This window comes from Cupressus sempervirens, chromosome 2 (assembly GCF_028749045.1).
Source record: "Cupressus sempervirens isolate cs-2001-9-10 chromosome 2, ASM2874904v1, whole genome shotgun sequence".
In the NCBI taxonomy this organism is placed as follows: domain Eukaryota; kingdom Viridiplantae; phylum Streptophyta; class Pinopsida; order Cupressales; family Cupressaceae; genus Cupressus; species Cupressus sempervirens.
Genome location: NC_143119.1, coordinates 255,773,917 through 255,794,875, shown reverse-complemented (window position 1 = coordinate 255,794,875; position 20,959 = coordinate 255,773,917). Strand labels below are relative to the sequence as shown.

Below are 20,959 nucleotides of genomic sequence, written 5' to 3'. Positions count from 1 at the left end.
AGTATCACTAGTTTATATTATATATTGTTATATTTTTAAAAATATATTATACATGTACATTGAAGTGTTTGTTAATGGTGCTTCATTTTTTATTGGCTCTAAAAATAACAATGAAGCAAAGACTTTCATGGCTTTGAAGGGTTTAAGAGAAGTTGTAGCTTTTTGATGCAAGAAGTACATACCAAGGGTGACTCCCTTGTTATTGTTACAAACTTATGAGAAATCAGATTTAATATTGGTGTTTAAGCAATGTGCCAACCCAAGATGTGCCAACCCTTGCATTTTGTTAAAGCCATTATAGGTATGGATGTGTGGATACAATTCCAAATGTGACTTTTCAAATTGATGACCATAATCATGTTCAAGAACATCTCCTCTATTATTATTTTATATAATCATAGATCTGACCCAAGATGGTAAATAGAAGAATACAAGGCTTGGGACTACTTTGAAGAAAGTGAAAATAAAGATAGGCAAAGGCAAAGTTTAGGTATTGTTTCCACTTTTAGGAGAAAACATGTCATTTGCACGCTCATCATACATAAAAAATAACACAATTAAAGTGAGTTAAGAAATAATGAGAAACCATGGTAAAGAATGTTGTATTTTAATCTCAAATTGAATTTAAAAAGTTATGGATATTTATATTGCTATATATGCCTAATAAATAACAATACATTATATATAAGGAAAGAGCCTACAACACAATAGTAAATTGTGAGCATCTTATATGAGAATTGATCACAACACATAATAATAATGATCTTGACTTCAGCCTTTTATCAATAAAATATATATAATTAGTACGGAATAAGATAGTGAGGATTGTGAAAAAAAAGAGGTAAGCTACAAAAGCCTCAGGGCTCATACTTAAGTAGTTTCACTTTTATACTATAGAGTATTGACCAAACCAAAAGGCATAGCAAGGGAGAATTGAGCATGAACATCCTATTAGTACTGACCTCACCAAGACTTGTCAGATAGTGACCATTACTCCCTTCACAATGATCTCAACAACACTTCCTTACCATGAAAAATAATAACCCAAATAATGCATTTTACAAATTTTGCTAGTATGCCATACTAAAAATTGTAAAAAGGTACCAACATAAAATGTAGATATACTATTAAAAGGAAAGCTAAAATTTAACAAACATCATTATACAAATTGTAATTTGATTTATTAAAAACTAGAATTCCTATGTTTCATTCAAAAACATATTCAAATTCATAGTGGACATCCTTAAAATAGGATATAATCCTTGCAACATTATCTCTATGATTAATGTCCATCCTACGTATTGCTCTACATAATATGACAAAAGAATAATTGAAAACAATATCAATCACTTGATCATCTCAGGCATAAGAGATTCAATAAGATTCTATTCTACCCATGAGTCTATCATGGACACTTCAAAATAAAATTGAAAGAGGAATTACAAAGATACAACTAGAAGCTTGTTTGGACCAATATTTAATACAACTACCATTGCAGAAGCTACAAAAACCCATACAAAACTAGAGAATACACCTAATTGAATTAGATATATAGTTTAGTTACATGTTGAGACATGGGCCAAGTCACTCATAATGTGACTGAATATCTAAAGCCTAACTTGATCATTAAATCTAACTGTAATGTTAGCTAGAACTAAGATCCAAAACATGACCCAAACCAAAATACTTGTAATTAATTTCACATAGAAATTTCCATTCATTGGTTAGTGTATGCATTGGATCATACTATCTAAAGTGCTAAAATACACAAACCATAAATATTACATCAGTGATATATTTATTGTATCTCGGCTATAGAAAAACTCCAAATAACTGCAGTATCAACCAGATCACCTTAGCTTCAAAATATTAGAGAGACCATACTATCCTCTCAACTACAAAAATAGACAGGCAAGCTTGAAATTTGCAAGCATAAATGTAATCTTACTCTAATTATTACTTAATGTAGTATATGTATAGGCATGTCATATTACAATGGGATGTGGCTATTCTCTATACAAAATATACTATTAAACAAATTTTTAAAAATGAAAAATATAATAGATTTTCATGAAATTTTTTACATTTGTTCCTCGAGAAAACAACAAAACATTTGAAAAAAAGTATGAATAAGCATGAAGCTGAGACAAATCCTAATTGGTCCATGAAAAAGATCTAAAAACAAAATTGCCTTTGAAAAATAACACTGCAAAAGAAAATAGAAAATATTTCTAAGTCGTATTGATTGTCTCAGCTTTATATTCATCAGCAGGTTTATCTCAATAGCCTAAATCTATGTTGCTAGGGTTTATTTATGCAACCCATCTCTGACTATGCTTAGCCCATAGCCTACTGAATGTGCTCCAATAGGATCAGATGGTTTTGATCTCCATGCTGAGTCTCCATAAGTAGAGTTGTTGTAACTATCAATGTATGTACCTCCATAGGCCCCTGTTGTTGAGCTAAATGTTGCCACTTCAGTTCCATACCCACTATTTTGTGCTGGATAAGCACCAATACTTGAGCTATAGATATTTTCAGAGCTTCCATAGCCACTTGCATAGCTAGCAATACTTCCATTTTCTTGGTTATTACTACCTTGATCTAAGCCCCATGTTGCACCTCCACCATAACCACTTATGCTCCCATTTCCTCCAACATATGGTATAGTTCCATTACCCCACATATTTCTCACTAGACCTGGATTGTTGTTATAAGCTCCAATTGCTAGATTACCATAGCTAGTGGGAGCTCCTCCATAAGTGCCAACTATGTTGGTAGAATAGGCTGGGTTGGTTTGAAAAGAAGAACTATCATAGCTACCTCCATTAATTATAGGTCCATATCCTACACCATTTCCATAGCCAGCCCCAGGTGCATTTTATCCACTTCCAGTAGGCCCATATGAAGTGAACCCACCTCTACCTCCTAGAGCAACAACATGCTTAGTATTCATTCTAGGCCCATAGGGTCCTACCACACTTGAATTGAAGCCATATCCAAAATTCCCTCCTCGACCTCCTCTTAAAGTATACTTAGCATTCCCAGTAGATTGTTCCTTAGGGATTGAATGCTTGACCTCTACGATCTTTCCATTGAACTCGTGAAAGGGCTTTTGCACAACAAGCTCCACAACATCTTCTGAGTCATAAGTGATGAAGCCAAATCCTCAAGGTCTCTGAGTACTATGATCTTACCATTCAACCATCGATCATGTGTTTTTCCAACACAACCTTATTTGCAACAGATGGATCTCCAAAAACTACAAAGCCAAAACCCTGAGCTTGCCCTATTATTTTTTCCTTCATAATCACTACTTCCACAACATCTCCAAATGCTCTAAAATATTCTTTGACTTGCTCCTCTCTTCTTTCCTTGTGCAGCTCCCACACTCCAAATGAAATGCTTATAGCTCTTGCGCACACTCATAACAATAAACCTTTATTATTTTAACATGTTATGCCTGTGTTGGTCAAAATTTTGACCAACATAGGCATGGATTTAAAAAAAAAAGACATTTTTTCTTGCCTCTTCTGACCAATTTGACCCCATTTTAATAATTGGTCAAAAAATTTTGTCTAAAAATGGGGTCAAATGTACTAGTGTCATAAACCCAAAATTATCCATTACACTGTTACAACTGGTAAACCAATCATAACTCTATTTGTATTGAATGTATTGTCTTGTGGACTTGACTATATATTTTTCATAATCTGTTATATCTTTCATCAAGTGTGCATGTGCTAATATAGCCTCTATAAACTATGTTGACCAAAACTTCATCTATTCTAATAGATAAACTATGTAACACTAAGAAAATTTTCTAAGTATACATGCCATAACTTTATCTTCTTATTTTTCTTACTTCATATAGATGAAATGTTGCCATAAATGAAAAAATCAAAATATCTAACCTGGCCAAATTTCCAACAAACTCCTCCTTTGGCATTGATAGCAACATATGGAAAAAATTTCTAACTCCCAAACAAAATCTTCAAAACTTTACAAAATTTGGCTTTTACAAAATTTCAAAAACATTAGATCATTAGATATACCATCTTTTCCTTATATCTCCTAATTACATAATAACTCTACTCATCTCTCCCTTATATATACATACAATTTTTCTTGTCTTTAAGCTTTCTAATGTAGTCTTTACCATCTTCATATCTTTCTTTCAAAGCATCTCTTTTTTGTAATAATATCAATCTACTCAAGAGCTTCTTTTAGGTTCTTCTATAACTATTACTTATCAATAGGGATCTTACTCAAGCTATTAAGCCTTCTTTGAGTAACTATGCTCTGATACCTACTATTATAAATAGGAAATACTAAGAGGGGAGGGGAGGGGTGCGAATCAATATTTCACAAACTTTAGCCCAAAACTGGATATCTTTAACAACTTAATAACTTGCATAATAATGTAAACTAACTATGTTGAACAATAAACACAACCATGAAATAACATAACTCATAACACCATATTTTGTTAACTAGGGAAAACCTAGCCAAGCGAAAACCTTGGTGGGGATGGTACCCACAAAATGGTCCACTAATCAAAAGGATCTTGTGAAGGATATTGACCCTATTAGGAGTCTATTACATGTATATAGTGTCTCAGTCCTTGTTAGAGGACTTAGGCCTTGTTATAAGCCTCAACACTATTAGGAGTTATTATATATAATTATAAAATGTATGGAAGATGAGGATGTTGATCTCTAAGCCTATATTTTTTATCAGTGTCCAAACACTTACTCGTTTACTAGGAAAGATTACAAGGTCATCACTACAACCAAGTTATCTAGTAAAGGATGAGCATAATATGCTTATATCGAGTGAGATAGAGATTTATGAGCATTCAATAGAGACTGAGCATATTGATAAGTTATCAAGAGCTAAGAAAATAATTATATAGAAGTTGAGTAACAACATGAAGGCTTTTACAAGATCGAGCACCAGAGCATTCAAGTGTTAAGTAGTATATTTTTGATATAAGAGTTTGTAATGGCACAAACTCATATGTAAAGTTTTTTGGCTACCTTTTCTATGACATTTCATATTTGAAGAGCCAGCTAAGATGTTGATTATGCATCATTGCAGAAGGTATTGATCCCAAGATTTTTGTGATTTAACCAATAAAAAAAATGATGTAAATGAAAAAAGATGGTGAAGTTTAAGTCATCAATCAAGATCTAGAACCTTCACATAAAATCTATTTAAGGAGGATTCTAACCCTAGAATCATGACATGTGAGTATATGAAGAAGGAAGTAGAGATAAGGACAGGTATCCTTATGTTCATGTGAAGGAGTGAATGCAAAGTCTGAAAGAAGATCAAGCATAAATAAATTAGAGTAGTGAAGGATTGAAAAAAGTTATCAAATTAGGAGAATTAGATTAGTGATACGGTAAAGAGGAGACCCAAGATCAACTTGTAGAGAAAACTTAGGGTTAGGTACTGAATCATTTATTGTTAATTGAGATAGGGTAAATCTCTTAACAAAGTGGTCCTAATAGGCCTATGTAAACCTCCTAATAGAGTCCTTACTTCATTGTGAGTGTAAAATCCCTTAAAAAAGTGAGACCTAATAGTCTCTTAAGCTTTTAACAAGGTAGACCCCTCACAAGGTAGATCATATTTTATGATCAAATAATGTAACCCTAATAGGTTAACTTAATTGTTGCAATAATAAAGATTTGAATTTAGAATAACTATAGTGAAATGGTGAGTGAGAGTAGAGGGAGTGGTGATTTTCAAAATTTGAATTTAGGAAAGGGCAAGATTCTACAAGAATGTCAGGATCAGATCCCTGGTCTAAAACACGAGTCGTAGGTGGGGGACAGTCAGGCATCTTCTGGCACTGGGGACTAGTCAGAGATCATGGATGTGGACCCAGTTATCCCCCCCAAGGAGATGGTCAAGGTTCCTCTACTTCCCAAAGAAGACCTACTAGGATCTACAAAATGGTCTTCTCTATTCGGGGTCAAACCCTCAGGTAAGTTATCTTTCTCGCCTATTAATACTCTTCCTAAATTTGAGAAAGGTTCTTGTGCTATCGCTATCGTAGATGAAATTGTGGATCATAACATTCGATCCATGGCCTCTACTCTGGTTGGAAAATTTTTGGGGCTGAGACCCAACATAGATGATGTAAGGTCCTTCATCAAGAAGAAATGGGTTCTGAGAGGCCAAATCTTAGTCACAACAATGGAAAAGGGTTTCATGTCATTTGATTTTTCATGCATGGAAGATTTGTCCAGCATCCTCTGTGAGAGATAGTGAGCTATTGGTCACTCCACCTTGGTGCTCCAGAGGTGGACCTCCAATCTGAAATTGAATGACTCTTTTTTTGTTCAAGCCCCTATCTAGTTTAGATTACCTGAGTTGCCTTTAGAATTTTTGAATGAAGATTTTTTCGTGGGGCTTGCGAGAAATTTTGGTGAACATCTATCTATGGATCCGGTCACTACCTCCAAGAACCACCTCAACTATGCTTGCATTTGTATAGGAGTTAGGGAAGGGATAGACATGCCTGCGTCTATGGCCTTTCATTCTAAACTTGGATTGCATATTCAAAAACTAATATATGAAACTATTCCTTTTGCTTGCTTTCTTTGCCTAAAGGTAGCTCACAAGGCCAACTAGTACCATAAGGTGGTCAAGTAGAAGATGAAGGTCCCTGACACCTTGAACAATTCTAAGAAGCTTCCTCCTCCCCCTCACCAAATGACCAAGGGGAAGAAGAAACTAATTTGGAGGCGTAAACCCTCTAGGTCTTCAGAGATATAGATTAGCAAGGAAGTTAAGCAAAATACTCCTAGGAAAATTGATACCATTTTGGAGGATCAAGCCCACATTGAGTCCCTCAATGTTGATCATGTTGTGAAATCCCCTATTGCAAAGGAAGGTCCTAAGGTGGTAGGGCTAGAGCAGAATGACCAAAGGTAGGAGACACCCTACTCTAAAGAGAATGTTGGTCAGAGGACTAAGACCCCCTATTCAAACAGTAGCCTAGACTCTCCTCAGAAGATCTCCCCAAGGCCCAAGGTCTCCCTAACCGAACCTCCAAGTCTGGGTTTTGATTAGGTAGAAACTATTCTAGCTCTTAAAGGCTTCGAGGAAAAGCTCCTACAACTTATCAACAACTCTTCCCCTAACTAGGTTTCTCATTGGGAAGAGTGGATAGACAGATGTTCTCTAGACAGTCTAGATGGCTAGTGTATGAAAAAAAAATATCATAAGAAGCACCAACCTTGTGACCTTCCCCCTTTGTCTCCAGTGACAACCAGGAGCAAGGTAAAGGCTGATGTTAAGAAAACTCCCAAGCAACCTGGTAGGAAGAAATCCAACCAGCTATTGCAAGAATAAACTAAAAGAAACCTAGTAGACAGGAGCCATAGAACCATCAAGGAATTCTCAATAAATAAGAAATGAAGGTCATTTCTTGGAACATTAGGGTCCTCAATGGGGCTCATAAATAGGAACTTATCAAAAATTTCATCAGAGATCAAAGACTTGATTTTTTTCTTATCTAGGAAACTAAGATGAAAAGGGATTTGGTAACCAAGATTTCTTTTAGTAAATCCATGAATAGTGAAGCCACAAATTCAAAAGGAGCCCCGAGAGGGGTGACGATTCTTTATAATAGTAGGGTGTTCAAGATGTCCCCCATTTTTGTTGTAGAGAATGTTCTCCTATGCAAGTTGTGTCATATCCATAGTGATGACTCTTGGTTCATTTTAAACCTGTATGCCCCTAATATAAAATGGGAAAGGAAATATTTTAGGGACAAGATCTTAGTGTTCATTGCCAACAAAAAAATTAACATAGGGATCATTATGGGATATTTTAATTCTCCTCTCACAGATGACAAAAAAAGTGGAGGTCTTGCCCTGGATCAAGATAGCAAGGTCAACCTCTCCAACTTCATCCACAACCTGGATTTCATTGATATGGACCTCTTGGGGGGAAGAATCACTTGGTCTAACAAAAGAGTTGGTAGGGAATGCATCCAAGTCCATCTTGACTGAATTCTCATCTCTTCTAGGTGGCTATAGACTCACTCTTGTAGACTTTCCCTTCTCCCTAGAGTTGGTTCTGACCACTCTCCTATTTCTCTCTCTATTATCCCCCTGGCTGTCAAAAGGACTATCCCCTTCTATTTTGAGAAAATGTGGATTTCCCACTCTGATCTAGAATCTAAAATAACTTCCTGGTGGAATATTGAGGTTGAAGGAACCACAATGTTTAGGGTTGCCTAGAAACTGAAGAATGTGAAAAGAAACATTAAAGTATGTAACAAGTCCAACTTTGGCCATATTTTCTAGGATAAAGATGAAAAGATATACTAGCTCTATATCATTCAGAAAGAAATTTGGTAGAATGGATATAATGACAAGAATAGGTAGGAAGAATGGGCCACCCTCTCTAATCTCCACAACATAATAACTAAGGAAGAACATTATTGGAAACAAAGATCTAGAGTCAGTTGGTTGAAAGAAGGTGACCAGAACTCTCATTTCTTCCATTTGACCACACTCAAATATTGCGCAAAAAAGAAGATCACAATCATTAAGAAAGGCTAGGACCTTCTATCCAAGGAAGATGAGATCACAGATGAAGCTATTTAGTTCTTCTCATCCCTCCTTTCCAAGGATCCCTCTCTGTTGGTGATTGATCAAGCTAACATTCTATCGGCAATCCCTTCCTTACTACAACTGCACCACAATTCTATGCTGAAAGCTATCCCCTTCTTAGAGGAAATCTTCTAGGCTCTCAAGTCTCTTGGGGGACAAAGCTCTTGGCCTAGATGGTTTCCTGACTTTCTTTTTTTACACCTACTGTGAGGTGGTCAAAAGGGACGTTTTGAAGGTTATCCAAGAATTCTTTGGGGCTAAAAATCTTTTGAAAGAGTTCAACGCCACTTTCCTAGTTCTCATTCCTAAGATTCTAGGGGCTGATACGTTGGAAAGGTTTAGGCCTATTAGTCTATGCAATTATTTTTACAAAATCATCTCTAAGGTTCTTACCACTAGACTCCTTAGCATTCTCCCCCTAATCATCTCCCCTCAGCAGACTAGTTTTGTCCTTGGCAGGCAGATTCTTGACTCTATTGTCATGGTTCACGAGGTCATCCACTCTCTGGAAGCCAGTAAGAAGGAAGGCTTTCTACTTAAGTTGCATATGTCTAAAGCCTATGATAGGGTGGATTGTAATTTCTCATGGTTGTCCTTCAGGCTTTTGGTTTTGATGCTTAGGTGTGCAATATTATCTCTCAACTTGTCTCCTCACCTTCTTTATCTATTTTGGTTAATGGCTCCCCCTCTCATTTCTTCTTCCCCTCAAGAGAACTAAGGTAGGGTGACCCCATATCCCTTTTTCTCTTTATCATTCTAGTTGAATGCCTGGGAAGACTCATCTAGAGGAAACATCAGGATAGGAGTTTGCAGGGTCTCAAGCCCTCTTTAGGCCCCTCAACATTCACTCACCAGAAATTCATGGATGACACCATCTTGGGGGGAGAAGCTACTACCCATGAAGCCAAAGAATTCAAGGCCATTCTAAAAACCTACACTAGGGGTTTAGGCCAAGCTATTAACTGGGAGAAGAGCTCAGTTTTCTTCATCAACACCTCTTTGGAGAGATAGAGAAAAATTGCTCGAATTTTGGGAAGTGGCATTGGCTCCGTACCAGCCAACTATCTTGGCCTGCCCTTAGGCTCCAATCCCTTGGATTCCTTCAGGAATAGCATCATTGATAGATTCAATAAGAAACTTTTTGGATGGAAAGGGGCCACCCTTAGCCAATATGGCAAGTGTACCCTGGTGAAATCCATTTTCTAGAACCTCCCCACTTATTCTGTAAGCCTCTTTGGAATACTTGCCAAACATGTGGATAGAATGGAGAATATTCAAAGGGACTTCCTCTAGTCAGGGGCTAATGACCATAAGAGATATCACCTTGTTGCTTGGGACCTCATCTGTCCCCCAAAATGCTATGGAGGTCTAGGCATTAGAAAGATTAAACACCTCAATAATGCCCTTTTGGCCAAATAGTTATGGCGTATCTTTCAAAGCATAGGTGTTTGGAGGGATATCCTAACCAAGAAATATATGAGAAGATAATCCTTTAACTTCCTAATAAAAGAGACCGAGATTCCCTAGGGGTCCTATATTTGGAATGGGATCTCAAAGGGTAGACCCCTGGCCGAGTCAAAGGCCAAATGGAAAGCTGGAAAAGGGGATAATATCTTATTCTGGTAGGATAACTAGATTAGTCAGGGACCTCTTACCAACCACCCCATTTATGGAAGATGGGAAGAACAGTGCATTAAAATTTATGGGGTGCAAGTCAGTGATTACAGAATTGGTCAAGGTTGGCAGGACCTCTTTGAGCTATCTCCTAACCTTATCCCTCTAATATTTATGTTGAATGCCACCCCCATCAACAATAACAGGGACTCTATCATTTGGGGTGATAACTCAAATGGTTTTTTTTTTGTTGCCTCTAGCTATTTCTCTTTATGGGCTAGTATGGAGAAGCCATTATGGGCCAATGCCTAGATTTTTGGCCTCACTCCCAAAATTAATATCTTTTTCTTGCTGCTACTATAAGAAAAAATTCTTACCCTAGACAATTTAGCCAAAAAAGGCCAAATCATCCCCAATAGGTGCAACCTTTGCAAGCTTAACCTAGAATGGGTAAATCACCTATTCCTCCTCTACCCCTATTCTTCTAAGGTGTGGAATCTTTTGACCAAGGATCTTGGTTTTAGTTGGTGCTCCCCTAAAAATATCCAGGACTTCTTCTGCCAGTGGAGAAGTCACCACTCTATTTTGAAAACTCAGCTTTTCAACTCCTAGAATCTCTCATGCTTTTGCTAGGGAATTTGGAAAGAGTGCAACAATCAAATTTTTAGAGACAGAGAGGCTCCTGAGTTCATAATTGCAAAGAAAATTGAAGGTCTCACTATGGAGAACTTTGCCATTATAAAGGGAGGAAATATCGAGGATGGAGGGAATAGTAAAGCTAGGAAGAAAGACAAGGACAAGAGAAGATAGGAAGCAAGATGGTCCTTCCCCCCTGAGGATTAGCACAAAGCCAACTTTGATGGGGTGGCTAAGGGGAGTCCCGGATCAGCTGAAAGTGGAGGTATCATTAGAAATAGTTCAAGTGGAGGAATTACGGTTGTTTCTTTCCCTCTTAGTCACCAAAAAAGTCACTTTGTTGAAGCTAGTGTGGCCAAATAGATTGTTAAGCTGGCCCTGGCTTCCGAGATTGAGTGACTATGGCTTGAAGGTGACTCCCTAAACATTATCAATTATATCAAAGGACATGCCTTTCCCTCTTAGACAATTGCTAAAATCATTGAGGACCTCAAATCTGACTTAGGAAAGTTCAAAAGGACTTTCATCAGCCACACTTACCAAGAAGCCAACTTGGTTGCTGACTGGTTCACCAATGATGTTGTTATCAGAAACTCGATGATGACATGGAAGAACAGAGACAAAATCCTGGCAGCGGCGATTAAGTTACTCTAGTAGGATCAAATCTAGGGTACTAATATAACCCTTTTTAATTATGGAAATATATGCCAAATCGCACATCAAAAGGGGAGTAATTAGAAGTCATGCGGAGCTCTTTTCAAGTCATAACCATGCGTACAGATGGAACACTTTGAGGGTTGGCATGAACAAAACCACCAAAAATCATAATTGTATTTTTTTTTTTAGCATCCCAAGGAAAAATAAGCTTAGCATTTTTGCTATAGGAATAGGGTTTACAGAGCCAAAGTCTTCCATGGTCGGGGAAAGGATTAGAAGAAAGCCTTGGGGGGAAATAGAGAAGTGGAAGGGGAATGAGAAGGTTTGGCGCAAGCTCGAAAAAGGGGGTATCACTAGGTACATGGAGAAGCTTCATGGCTTCAATGCTGGGGTTACCAAGGGGATGGTGGAAACATGGAACAATGGAAAAGTCAAAATTGATGGTGTCACCGACCAAATCACTGAGGACTTGATTTCGGAGGTGATGAAAATCCCTCAGGTTGGCATAAACTTCTTCAGGGATAAAATGATGTCGGCCAATACTGTTAGCAAATTTGTCAAGGACAATGCTGAGAGGAAAAAACTTATGAAGATTGACACTTACTACAAGATGGAATCCATCAAAAAATTATGGAGGTATGTTCTTAGGATTCTCATTGAGTATATCACTCTTGACTCTAGGTTCGACAGGATAAGAATGCACCATTTTTTGTTGCTAAACCACTTTAGGCATACTATTAAAATTTGCTTTCCTTTCTTTCTTTTCACCTCCATGTCTAAAAATATTGAGAGTTTCAAGAGAAAACCCATCACTAATGCTGCCCTCCACGAAGGCCTTCTCCTCTTGGTTTATGAATTTCTAAAAGCTCAAACCAGGAGAAAATCCCTCGTTGACTTGGGTAATGCTTCGGAGGACACTGCTATTTTGGACTTTAAGGATGTTCAAGTTGTTAAATCTAAAGACAGGAATTACTCCACCAAAACCATCTCTGCTACCTACAACCCCCACTTTCCCAGTAGAAAGAGCCTTAGAGGTCTCCCCCCAACTCTTCCCAAGCCTGAGCCCCAGGAGGAGAAAGAGGATAGTGAAGAAGAAGAGGAGAGTAAGATTGAGTCTGAGGATGAGGACAAGGTGAAGGGGAAGGAAACTATGAAGGATGAGGAAAAGGGGTGGGAGAGAGACAAGGAGGAAGTTACCCTTGATACCCTTGATGCTCCCTCAGATAACCCCAAAAAAAGAAAAGTAGACCAAGCCCTACTTTAGGAAGACCCCATCGCCCTGACCTCTAAGATCCTTGGTCCTGTCTCACCCTCTTCCCTGCTTGAGGAGAAGACTGCAAAAAAAAGTGTTAGGATAAAAGCATGGATAAAAATAAAAACTACATGGAAATATAACCAATAACAAAAAAATAATAGATCACACATAAATGAACACAAGGCACCAAGATTTAACTTGGTTCACCCAATCCCTGGGCTACATCCACCAAACTGCAAGTCCAATATTATTACAATCCAGTGATTACAACTTTATTACAATCTGTAATCCCTTATAGCTCAATACCATTGCAAGAAGCAATTTTGCATCACACTATGAAATAATCTCTAATCCTAAGCCCTTTTATAAAAGTATTAAACTGCTTTAGGGTTATAACATGTCAGCCATAAATTAGCCATAACTTTAGTGGCAAATATATGAATGGTGAATCTACAAATCACAATAAAATAGGGCCCAAAAATTATGGAGTATGTACAGTACTTTCCTAATCAGTCACCACAATCTAACAAAAAGTAGGGAGGTGATAAGAAAGGATAGGAGGAGGGCTTGGAGGAATTTTAACATGGACACTACTAGGTTGGGAATTGTTAGAGAGCCAATGAACATCTAGGTGATGGAGGACCTAGATGGCAAAACCCATTATGATGAGCTTATTGACCCCGCTCTGCTGGTCTTGTCTGATAACATGTAGGAATCCAGATTCAACCTTCTAAATAATGTGAAGAATGGCATGATAGATAAATTTTGATCTATCAAATGGTTGTTTCAAGAAATTGAGGATCTTAAGGAAAAGAATATCCAAGATTGCAGCCAGAGTCCCCATAGAGTCCAAGAGAACACCAGAAGGATGAACAACCAAGATGACAACCAGAAGTACTATAGCGGCTAGGACTCCAAAAATGATCAGGAGGACAAATTTTCCCTAGTTGAACAAAAATTCCAAAGGCTAGACAACATCATCTAGATTCTAACTAACCAAATTGTGGACACTCTACACACTTTGAACGAGAACATCTTCAACCTAGGTAATACTCTAATGAGAGTTGGTATCTGTCGGAACATGGGGAAGCTAACCATCTAGAATATTGGCAAGGAAGAGGTTGATCTGAATGCTGCTAGGGACCAGGTGGATCACTTGGACTAGGAGGAAGCCCAAAACATGAACCAGGAAGGAGCAGACAACCAAAAGGATAATGAAGCTATAGAAACGTTGTAGGATCTAGATAAGGAGGAACATTAGGTTTGGTTTTCCTTATCAGACTGGCTGTTGGCTTTTTCCTCCTAGCCTTAGGCCTTTTGTTTCTTTTTGGTTGTTTTTTGCTATTTCGCATTTGCTGGGCTTTAATGTCTTAATTTTTATGTTGTAAAACTTTTGGGTTTAAGGTCCCTGTAAAACCTATTTTTGTTAATTAAAAACAATGAAGATTTGTGGGTTTCATTTTTTGTGTTGAACTCTTTATGGATGTGATGTATTTCATTTATGTTTCATCATTTCAGTTTTAATGGTATATTTGTGAGATGAATTAGGTATGAATGAATGAAATTGGTTTTGAAGTCAAAAGTTTAATATCCTAATTCACCCCTCCCCCCCGCTCAATGACATGTTTCCCACATATATATTCCAACAAGTGGTATTAGAGTTTAGTTATCTTGTCAAAAATCCTAATAGCGTGAGAGGATAACATCATGGAGATGGAAGTATATAAGGTGGGAAAAATCATTTAGAATCAAATGATTGAAATCTAGATTGTGTTGCAACAATTAGAAGTAGGAAAAGAAGAGTTAAGAAAACCCTAAAGAGAATGAGAGAGATAGCTATTTAGATAAATGACACTCAATACACACAAGTTGACACTAAAGAATTGTTGGATAGTGGAAAGACTAGCAAAAATCATGGAGCATTGATAAAACTTCTAGAGAAGAATATTACCCTAGTGAAAGAAGCAAAAGATCTCAAGGTAGAATATGGAACTAAATTAGTTACACTATGTGAAGCACTCAAACAAAAGAAGAAAGTGATGGAAGATAAGCTCATGGCTAAAGGAAAAAAAGGTAGATGGCTAGTAGACTTGAAGATAGATCATTTGAAGTACAAAAGGTTACAAGTAACCAACTTTACATGATAAATCAATTAGTTATTGCAAATTGGGAAGCAAATAGAAAAGATGTGGAGATCACAAATCTAAGGCTACATAATGAGAAATTGAATAATGAGTTAAGGCATGAAAAGGAACTCATGGAGAAGATGAAAAAACTAAATGAAACAATTAAGCATTTTGAATACATGATGAAGTAACCTAGAAAAAAAGACACCTATGGACTTGGATACAGCAAGTAATCTTCATCTACTAAAGAAGGAGAATCATCCAAAAGTGGAGAAAAAGGGAATACAAAATCAAAAGGAAAACCTACATGTCATTACTATGGGAAAATTGGTCATATAGCCAAAATTTGGAGAAGCAAAAATGGTAAGCAAATATCTAAGCCTAAACCAAGTGGTAATTGTTTAATTGCAAGAAAGTAGACCATCAAGCACATGAATGTAGATCAAAGAACATTGATACAATCAGAAAGGTTTCTAAATTCCAAGGTTACTGCTACAATTATCAAAAGTATGGACATAGAGCTCATGAGCACAGACTTAAGAAGTCAAACTAGTCACCTAAAAAATAAACTCATACAACAAAGAAAGGCAATTCCTACAATTGGCATTACAATACCTGGTAAAATTGTCACAATTGTGGAGAATATGGACACATTCTTAAGAATTGCATCAAAACAAATTTTAGAGGAATTTACAAGAAATGGTTAAATGGAGAGGTAGTATGTTTTAGTTATCTCAAAGTTGGACACATCAATAGGTCCTACAAAACTAGTACACCAAGACCAATAAAAAGTAAGTGAAATGACAATCTTGAAGGAAAGGAAACATGGATAGAGATAGTAAGAGATGGAAGTAGCAGAGTTGAAGAAGTTATGATCACCCAATTTGATGGATTAGGTGATCAAACCACATCTGACTAAAGAAAGAAAGTATGGAGGAATTGTATACTTAAATGTTATAATTTACATCAATTCCTAGCATAGAAGTGATGAAAATTCATATCTGCATAACTAAAGATGCATTTAGAACTGTTAGAAATTGAAAATAATAAAGTACCAAGCATTAGTGGTACAATCTATATTGACTGAGCCTTTTAGTATGGACCAATTTATTGAGGAAGATAATATATTGACCAAGTGAATTGATTATGATTGAGTGAATAACCTTGACTAAGCCAAAGTGAAGACCGAGCTAGCTATCATACACCAACTATGTACAAAGACATCAATTGTAGACCTAAAAATGAAAGATCAAAGGTATTTATCAAATTTGGTGATTCATTTGCATTAACCAAGATATCAAAGAGCTCAAGAGAAGATTTTAAGGTGATCAAAGTGATTTTAGGGACTAGAGAAAAGAATCACAATAGATTATCAACAAATTTGTGCAGTGAAGTATCACTGTTAGTACCAAGAAAAATATTTAGTGAAGATATTTGTGAAAAATTTTGTTTAAAAAACTTGTGCAAAATGACATCTAGAAGTGAAATGTTGAAGGATAGTAGTTCTCAAATCATTAGGAATAATCAAAGTCCCCAACCCAACTTCAAAAATTTTGTGAACATTGATAACATTGCTTATGATATTGGAGCATTATCGTCAATTCTACCCATATTTTTGATGGTTAACAATTTAAGACCATGTTATCAATGCAAATTTGAAGAAATTAGAGATTTCAAGATTAGAGAAGCACATGAGAAGCTGTGTTGATGAAATTCTAAAAGATGATTTCAAAATTATTGCAGAGAAAGGGCTTACCTATGCCCTAGGATTTTCTAAAATTTTCAAGGTTGAGTGTGTTGGAATTCTTTAGAATAACTGGGGGGGGAGGGGGGTTGTGAATCAGTTATCAAAGGTCCAAATGTATAAATAAAAAATTTCACAACTTAGTGAACTCATATCCATAAACCATATGCATCAGGCATGCATCTATTAGATCATACATTCATTTAAACTTGTAGGTTACTATCAAATCAACTCTACAAAAATGTAAGCATGAAACATAACACATGCAATAACACATTTTACACAATGATTTTATGTGGAAATCCAATTTGGGAAAAACCACCAGTAACATGCTACTAATTCTCACTCTTCTTAAGTGATGCCCTATGAAAGACCAACCCTATTAAAGTTTACAATGCACACTGTTAAATGTGACCTAGTTAGAGGATTTTAATCACCTTGTTAGGAGTAAGCCTTCTTAGAGGACTTTAGATCATTCACTTGAAATTTCACCTAGTTAGATGATTTACAAATGACTGTTAAGTCAACCTTAATCCAAAGGATTTACCCTAGACTGATACAATGATTAGAAAGTAATAGTAAGGCTTGATCTAATAATAATTTACAACTCACTTTGTAGATTACAGATCTCTATTTTAGTCCTCCATTCTACTTCGCTTTCACAGACTTCATCTCTAATAGTTTTTTCACCCTTCAAGCATCCATACCCTTAAGTCTTCTTACTTTGAATGCCAATTGCAGACTCTATAGTTTTTCCACCATAAGAAATAACACCCTAGACTCCTTATCTTTCTTTAGTTCTTGCACATGCCAATTGTTTTTTCATGCCTTATATCCCCTTATAAAGATAAATTAGATCTTTTTTCATTTAACCTCCATCATCCATTTTAGGGTTAGGTAGGATTAGGTAGGATTTAATGAGTCTATCCATATTTTAATTTTATTCCCTTTTAGAAACTTCTCTTTCAATCCTCTTTGAATTCACCTCAAAATAGTTCATCTTAAATTTTGTGCCACAAGCTCATCAAGGCTATCTTCCACATGGTTCACACAATCCAAGAAATCAAACTTTTTGGCTCAAATTCATCAAATTCAAAATCTTGTTTATAATGCTGACACTTTGTATTAACTTGCATCTGATGCTTGGCACATACTGCATTTCTTCACATCCACTATCAAATCACTCGGCATGAACTAAAGTTTATTGGTGCTTGGCATCAACTATACTTTACTCGACTTGCAGTGTATTAGTTGGCATACACTGGAATTTGACTTTTCTTGGCTCCAACTAATTTTCATCTTGGCTTACACTAACTTTGTTTGACACCTACTGTATAGATTGTTAAGCTTGGCAAGCACAATCATTTTTACTTGTTCTTCTGAACGTAATATGTGTATCCATCCTTTGTAACCTTAAGTATATAATCAATGCACTATAATATCACTATCTTAACTGATCTTTGTACTCCTTTTCCATATCATAAACTCAACCTTTCCTCTAGGTTCTATTGTTACCTCATTTGATCAAATCCTCTTCATCAATAAAATGAATGATAGTACTCAAATCATCTAAGCAATTGTCTTACCACCAAGTAGTAGGTTTGAAATTGGTGAAAAAAAATTATTCAAACACATTCTCATACTTGTATCAATCTTTTTTCTACAATCTCCCTCTTTGGCATTGATGGAAAACCAAACTTAATTAGTACAACCAACAATAATACCAAAAAAAATAAAAATTCCTTGTATTGAAATCTCTCCCTCTATTAGCAACTTTCATCTTTTGTATAGGTTACAAATTTCTATTCTAATCAACAAACAATCAACTCATCCTTATGACTCCCTCTTGATCACTTCTTATATCTCCCTCTAAGTAGATATACCATGTTTCTTATATCTCCCTTGGATTTCTTTCTCCTTGTATCTTCTATAATCTCTGCTTTTTGGATTGTTGGATTTCTCCCTTTCTATGTTTTTCTCTGTCTTTGACAAAAATGCCAAATAATTGTCATCTTAATATGTAGATATGAACATTTATAGTTTCTCCCTCTATCACCTAGCTTGTGACTAATTTTTAGCTCCAACTCTTTGATTACTTTAGGCAGCTCCTAAGGTAAGATTCATTGCATTAATGTGTAACATGTGTCAATCATCTTGTTTGATGTAGGGCACTCCTCATGCTTCTTAGATAGCCTTGGATAGGAGTATCAGCCCTAGCTTATCTCTTAGATACTCATGATCATCCTTAGGTAATGTTTTTGTGAAGATATCATCTATTTTCTCTTTTGTGTTAACATATTCCATCTTCACCTCTTTATCTTGAACTAACTCCCTCAAGTAATGACACTTGATTGAAATGTTCTTAGACTTTGTATGCATCACAAGATTCTTTGATATATTTATAGCACTTGTATTATCACAATAAAGTATCACAGGTTCAATGATTTCCTTCTTCATACCTTTGAGTAGTTGTTTGATCTATATAATGTTTGTACAATTTACTGCAATAGTAACATATTCAGCTTCAGTAGTAGATTGAGATATGCAATTTTGTTCCTTGCTAGTCCATGTAACTAGCCTTTTTCCTAAGATAAATGGTCCTCTACTAGTGTTCTTTCTATAATCAATATTTCTATCCCAATTAGCATCAGTGTAGGCTTTCAATTCAAATTTCTCATTTTTCTTATAGTATAGACCATTGTCTTCTGTTCCTTTTAGATATCTCATCATTCTCTTAACAACCATCAAATGATTCTTCCTAGGATTAGTTGAGAATATTTCAACTATCCCAATAGATAATGCAATATCAGGTCTATTGTGTACTACATATTAGAATTTTCCAATCATAGACCTATACAATGTTTGATTCACCTCAGTTGAATCATCATTCTTTGAAAATTTATATCTTGTCACCATAGGTGTGCTTACTGGCTTGGAATCTTCTAATCTAAGATTTTTCAGTATATCCTTTACATATTTTTACTGAGTCATGTATATACCATATTTCATCTGATGTACTTGCAAACTAACAAAGAACTTGATCTCTCCAAACATAGACATTTCAAATTATTTTTTTATTTTATTTGCAAAAGCCTTACATAAAGTATTTTGACCTCCAAATATGATATCATCAAAAAATATTTTAGATAGTAAAATACCTTACCTTTCTTTGTCTTCAAGTATAGATTGTTGTTATCATTATTCCTCTCAAATCCAATCTTCACAAAATACTTATGATGCCTTTCATACCATGCTCTTGGTGCTTGCTTCAAACCATGATGGGTGAGCTGACAATAGTGGGTTACACTTTTTTTCCTAAACTGAAACTAAACTTTGAATTTTCAAGCAAACTTTCACTTTCAAATGCAAATTCCTATTTAACAGTTAGGAATTTGAAGATGAAGTAAACTAGAGTCTTTTAGGATTTTTTGTGTAGATTCTAAATATATTTATTTTAATTTTTTTAAATTTGAATTTATTGAATTATTTTTTTCTCCTAAAAACATTGGTATGATATGAAAAAACTGATTTTTAAAGAGTGACATTGTTTTTGACACACAACTTTTTTCTACAATAGATATCAATGTGATTCTTTCAAATTTAGTTTTTTAACATCCATACCTAAACTATAGAGTTGGTCTTATATCATTATCATTAGTATTTCATATTTTATTGTAGTTTAAAGTTGGCATAACACTAATTTAGACATACGTGGCTTTTGACACATGTAACTTATTATATATTTAGCCAATTTTAAAAAGCAAATATTTGATTAAAAGGTGATTCAAATACGGAGATCGTATTTATTTTTCAAAAAAATTATTTTTTTATTTACTAATTTTCCATGAGCATCGAATATCTCAGTTTATTTTTTATAATAAACCTATATTCAATTCATGTTAAAAAAATATACATCTAAAAAATTTGAAAAGCACCAAATTCATAGTCATTAGAAAGCTAGTTCAGAGTGCTTTAGTCATGCAAAATTTTAGGTCTTTAGTGCTCTATTTCTACCTGGTAATTCAGTTCCGAAGAAAGGAAATCACTGAAAAAACTTCAAACTATTCATGTAGGCTTCTATCTAGCTAGTTTCGATAGAAACTAAGTTTCTATCAAAACTTTTTTCCAAACTTTCAATAGAAACTAAATCACTTAGTTTCTATTGAAACTATGGGTGGTTTAATTGAGCGGCTAACAAACTACTTTATAGTTTCAATCAAAAGTACTAAGGTAGTTTTGATCGAAACTATAAAGTAGTTTCGATCGAAACTTGGAAACATAGAGTGGGATC

General features: G+C 35.5%; 1 pseudogene; it reads right to left on the bottom strand.

The window, feature by feature from the left end:
* Positions 1 to 2,308: 2,308 nt before the first annotated feature.
* Positions 2,309 to 20,959, bottom strand: part of LOC149572016 (heterogeneous nuclear ribonucleoprotein 1-like) — a 91,458-nt pseudogene continuing 72,807 nt past the window's right edge.